The sequence below is a fragment of the Artemia sp. Qi Xiang Cuo genome, chromosome 21, assembly GCF_049724085.1.
Source record: "Artemia sp. Qi Xiang Cuo chromosome 21, ASM4972408v1, whole genome shotgun sequence".
In the NCBI taxonomy this organism is placed as follows: Eukaryota; Metazoa; Arthropoda; class Branchiopoda; order Anostraca; family Artemiidae; genus Artemia; species Artemia sp. Qi Xiang Cuo.
Window position 1 is genome coordinate 25802164 of NC_142814.1, and position 6136 is coordinate 25808299.

The window sequence follows — 6136 nt, forward strand, 5'->3', positions numbered from 1 at the left end:
AATTTGGAATAAACAATATGCCCAATATGTGTCACCCTTGGGACTTATTGAGTTATTTTTTATATGGTAGAACTTAGATTTAGGAATTGGCAAAATATTTTATTTAATTTTTTTGTGCTCTATGTCTATTGTCAGTATTGCATATAATAGGTTTCCTAATGCACTATTATACAAAATACCCAATTTGTTAGATTCTCCCTAGCCCCTTTAATTTTTCCTACAATGTCAGGACATTAGACTTCGATATTTACAAAGACCATACTTAGTATCAATGACCATTGTTTACTTGATAATGAACCTTTGTCTAAAGATTTTGTCAATTTTACAGAAACAAGGAAACCAAAAATATTTGCATAGCTTACTGCTTTGGATAAAATAAGAGCATCAATTAATGTATAATTAATTTTTGTTTTGTACAAACATCAATGTTATATTTGTATTATTTTAGTTAACCTGCTGATGACAGCCACTGTATAAACATTCAGGAACTATTTTGTTGTGGTTAATTGTTTAATAAAAATAATTTCCCCTATTGAACTGTTATTTGTAGACATAGAATAAAAAAAAAAAAAACAGTGGTGATAGTGTTTTTTTTTTATTCCTGGATTCATTCCTGGTGCCAGGTACTTAAAAGTATATGATATGCTGATATTCTTTTACCTCATTCCAGAACCTGTAGATTTTAATTGTCAACACCTACACACTATTAAAAATTATATTAGTATAATTTTCCAATAGAGGGCTAGCTTTTTGAGATGTTGAAAATCTGATATATGATATCAAACAGTTCATGGTAATGAACTGTAAGTAAGGAGTGACCCAGCTCAATGGTAACCAAAACTCTAGAAAACGGGTTTTTGATACCAATAGATACATAAAAAGGATCAGATTTCAATGTTGATTTCAAATATATAACTTTCATCAAGTTTAGTGCTACCCATCAAAAGTTACGCGCCTGAGAAAATTTGGCTGATTTTAAAAAAAAGTGGGAAAGACCCGATAAAAGTTATAGAACCTTAATGAAAATCACACCATCATATTCAGCGTATCAGAGAACCCTACTGTAGAGGTTTCAAGGTCCTATCTACAAAAATGTGGAATTTTGCATTTTTTGCCAGAAGAAAGATCACGGATGCGTGTTTATTTTTTTTTTCCCAGGGGTGATCGTATCGACCCAGTGCTCCTAGAATATCGTGGGTGGGCTCATTGGAACGGAAATTAAAAGTTCTAGTGCCCTTTGTAAGTGACAAAAAAAATGGAGGGCAAAAAGGCCCCCTCCAACGCACATTTTTTCCCAAATTCACCCGATCAAAATTTTGAGATAGCCATTTTGTTCAGCATGGTCGAAAATATGATAACTATGTATTTATGGATGACTTAATTCCCCGAAGTCCTTGGGGAGAGGGCTGAAAGTTATGAACTTTACCCAATGTTAACATACGGTATTGGTTATTGGGAAGCATAAAGACGTTTTCAGGGGGATTTTTTCTGGTAGAGGGGGAGGGGGTGGGTGGGGGCTATGTGGGAGGATCTTTCCATGAAGTAACTTTCATTGGGGAAGGGACATTGCTATGAAGGGAGCGCCAGATTTCCCAGCATTCTTTACAAAAAAGACCAGAAATCAACTTAAAAAAAAAAATTTTTTCAACTGATAGTAAAGAGCAACATCACAGCTTAAAACGAACGGAAAATATTACTTATACTATTCGGTTCACCCCTTGGTCCATACCTCCCTGTTTAAGCAAATGATGTTTCAATACTTTTATAAGAGCTATTTATTGTAATTAACGGTCTTTGTGATTAAGGGTCATTTTTAAAGAACAAAATTCGAAATTAAGCTTAAAGAGCAAGGTATTGACTAGAGGGAGAATTCTCTAATATACGTATTAAGAATATATGAATATACAAGTTCGTTACGTAAGTTAATTCGTAAGTTACGTATATTTCTTGCTAATAAAAATGTTCGTAAATAAAATTAAACAAGTTTCAAGAAAGCCATTTAACCTAATAAAAGTAAAATTAATATGAAAATTTTGTTGTAATTATTTATGTACGGTGAGCCAAAATCAAAACCTGTATTAATTCAAAAACGTTCAACAATTAAATAAGACAATACAAGTTTTTTTTTAACTGAAAGTAAGGAGCGACATTAAAACTTACAACGAACAGAAATTATTCCGTCTATGAGAGGGGCTATCTCCTCCTCACCGCCTCGGTCTTTACGTTAAAGTTTGACTTTCTCACAACTCTATTTTTTAAACAGTAAAAATAAATTAGCGTAAAAAGCGAGGCGTTGAGGAGGGGACAGCCCCTTTCATATACAGAATAATTTCTGTATTGGTATTTCTGAATAGTATTGGTTTTGGTTTATTGGAAAGCCATTTAGCACAAGAAAAGTAAAATTAATATGCAAATTTTGTTTTACTTATTCAGTGACGGTAAGCCAAAATAAAAGCTGCATTAACTAAAAAACGATCAGAAATTAAATAAAAAAAAAGTTTTTTAACTGAAAGTAAGGAGTGATCTTAAAACCTAAAACAACCAGGAATTACTCTACATATGAAAGGTGCTGTCCCGTCCTAAAGGCCTTGTTCTTTACGCCAAAGTTGTTTTATTGTTTTAAAGAATAGACTTGTGAGACAGAGTTAAACTTTAGCGCAAAGAGCGAGGCGTTGAGGAGGAGATAGCCCCTTTCAGATACGGAACAGTTTCTGTTCGTTTTAAGTTTTAATGTCGCTCCTTACTTTCAGTTAAAAAAAACTTGTTTTTTTTTATTTAATTGCATTTGGACCCTTGATGTCATTATATCCAGTCATTATGGGGGATTGGGTTTGCACCAGTTTCCATTTTCAAACTCTGAGGCATATAAATCTGCTCACTTTTTTTGTGAGTATCAATCTTTCAGATTACTTTGTATGTAACCTGGTGTAATTGTAAATCAGCTCCTAACGTATTTTATTTTCAGATGGTGCTGTACGGCACTGTACTACAATGAACTACCAGACAGTTGGAGAGATTATTTGACAGACAAGGGAGTTATTGTGGTGGTTGAACCGCTTTCATCCACAGAATCAGGTTCCAACGAATTGGCTTCTGCAGAATCACCCTCAGCAAAATTGGGGGCAAAAGAACCACCATCTCTTCCTGCAGAAATGATTTGGATTGGTAGTAGAACTAAGTCTGCAGCAAACACAGACAAAAAAGCATGAGAGCTGCTTCTGTCTATTGTAAAAAGAGACAGTGTCCAGTCACGACTGAGGGATAAAGTTACAAAAAAAGTGTATGTTTTGATGGACATAGCAAAAGAAATGAAGGAAAATGGGTTCTGCTTGCCTGAATCTATCAAGGAATCTGCAGAGAAATGCAGAAAGCAGTACAATTCGTTGAAGCAGGCTAATTTGAAATTTGAGAAAAATTCCAAAGAAACAGGAGCTGACTCTAAGAAAAAGCCAGCACATTTTGAAGATGTCTATGACATTGAGAAAGACAAGGATTCATATCGACCAAAGTTTGTTTCAGATTGCATTGATGATCCAAAATCTTCAGATGAGATTTTAAGTTAACAAGAGACACAATTCGAATTTTCAAAATTTGATTTGAAGACTGCAAACAAGAAAAAAATGGAAAAAGTTCGGTTGAAAACACCAGCAACAAAAAAAGAAGTTGTGAGTGAAATTGTGATGGAGATAAAAAACATTTCAAAAAAGTGCAGTGAAGAGGAGAAAATATTGCAAGACCTGAATCTTCAGCAAGCAAAAGAAAAGGAAGAAAATAAGAAGAAAAGGCATGAAGAAGTTCTAGAGGTGTCAAGAGATATTGCCAAGTCTATGCAATAACTTGTTCAAAATATGAAAAAAAGGTGTGGTGATGATTGATTTACAAAGCTGATTGGAATATGCATTTTGTGTTAATTTTTTTTTGCCATTCCACCGTTTTCATGTTTAAAATAAGTCATGTTTCTGTTTGAAAAACATTTTTCTGTTTTAGGAGGTGAAGAAATATCTTAACTTAGAAATTTAGTATAGACATTATAGGCTACGACATAGCTGAATTACTGGTTTTAGAAGTCTTATATTTGGTTTTCAAATTAGTTTAATTTTGATACTTTTTTACTTAAAATAGATATCTTATCAGGTCTTGTAGCACTATATATTATCACCTAGGCATAAGAGGGGAATTTGAATTTGGGAAGTCGGTTTTTCCTAAAGCAGGCCTGAAAAAAACATGAATAACTTTGGTTTGTTCAGCACATATTTTGTATTGAGAAATTTAGCTTAAGTACCTTTTCTTTGTTGCTTTACCTCTGTGTTCTTTGCACTTGGAAATCTCAAAGCTTGATCTAACAGAGCTCGGCCAGTGCATTGCCATTGACTGCTTACAATATCCGTGCACTCTTACTGGCTGGCTGGTAATATGCTCTTCATGAAAACTTGCTTGTTGGGCTAGGTATAAAAGACAATGATAGCCAATAATGGGATAATAGCAATATATTTGGATCTCAGAGATGTTGGGTCTAAATGTAGTTATCACTATTTATAGACTACAAATATAACTCTGTTTCTCTCTAACATGCTTTGAAGCCAGTTTACATTGGGTATTTTCTGCAAAACTGGAAATAGATGTTTCACCATGGAGACAGCTATTCCATCCCCCCCCCTTTTTTCGATTGGCAGAAAAAAAATCAAAAGTGTGCCTATTTCTGCCAGATCCTCTTTTGCAGAAAAGACTAAGTGGAGACTGGCTCTAAGGGTTTAGTATATGGTTTTGATGTTGAAAAGGATGTGGGTCTGACAAAAAAGCTGTTCATGAGCTTGCTTTTTTTACTTAAAATTGCATAAAATTAAAAAAAAGCTCAACATCTAGCAATTAACATGTTTTTTTTCCTAGTACCAGCATCAGAAGGAACAGAGTCAACTGCACTCTCGTGCATTCGCGTCTGTGTCAAATTGCTTCCTTTGGTGGGAAGTAGGGTTGTGTCACGGTTTCTCAGGCACATGTTATGAATAACACACGCAGACATTGCGATGGCAGTTGCATATTTGACCTCATTCGTTTTGATGAAGCGCAGTCCTCTAAATCTGTTCAGCAAATCTCCAAAGCAGTTCTCTGCCATCACTCTTCCAGCTGACATCCTCTTGTTGAACCTTTTCTTTTGTTCCGTGTCTGCCAATGTGGGTTTTAGCACAGGAATTAACCAGTCAAGACAGGGGAAAGCTGAGTCTCCAATTATATGAAAATCTGCAGTGGGAAAATAGTCTTTCTTTTTCTGATGGACTTTCCTCCGTAAACTTGACCATTTGAAATATTTTGCATCATGTGAAGACCCTGGCATGCCAACTGACACATAAGAAAATAATGTATTTGGCAATACAACACCAAGTAAAACAATAGAGTGGAAGAGTTTTTTGTTTAAGAATGGCATTTGGTCTTTGCTTGGAGGTTCAACTCTTAAATGACAGCTGTCAATGGCACCTATGATGCCTGGTAGACGGCTTTTCTCACGAAATAGTTCAATAACTTCAGATGTATCTGGTTGCTAGGGCCACCTGATGTACTTTTTTACTCCATATTTCACAATAATATCAGTAACAAGAAAAATAGCTTTTCTTACTCCACTTTTTGATCGTCCAAACTTTACAGCTAACTCTCTGAGAAACACTTGGCTCCCAATGTATGAAAGATAAATAAGGGCAGCCTCAGCGGGCTCAATTCAAACATTGCCACCAGAATAATTTTTTCTTAGATGTGGTTCTAAAAAATCGACAAAAAGAGTGAGAGTCTCCCTGTTCATACTGAAGTTTCTCCAAAATTCCCTGTCCGTCATTTTCGAAATCACATTTGTGAAATATCCTGACAGTTTCATGTGTTCACCCCGCATTTTGCCAGCATAGTGGGCTGCAATACAATTTATGAGGAACATCTTTCTCTTACTTCTTTTCTTTACAATCAAATTCTCCTCATCATCTGAGCTGCTGGATAAACCCAACTGAAAGTCAATAAGCTGTATAGCAACCGTTGAGTCGGCAAAACAGGCCATTTCCATATCCTAGAAGAAAAATGTCAATGAGAAACAAACATTTAAGCTGTGGTTTCACCCACCAGAATTTCTGGAATCTGGGCTTTTATATATTGGGTT

At 35.2% G+C, this 6136-nt stretch overlaps 1 long non-coding RNA gene across 2 annotated transcripts in view; it reads left to right on the forward strand.

Moving 5' to 3' along the window:
* The window catches only part of LOC148939375 (uncharacterized), a 33673-nt gene extending 29455 nt beyond the window's left edge, over positions 1-4218 (forward strand). For both annotated transcript variants that reach the window (XR_016143562.1, XR_016143561.1), the window contains exon 2: positions 2966-4218. This is a non-coding gene — a long non-coding RNA (uncharacterized LOC148939375). The remainder of the gene's footprint in view (positions 1-2965) is intronic.
* Positions 4219-6136: the final 1918 nt, after the last annotated feature.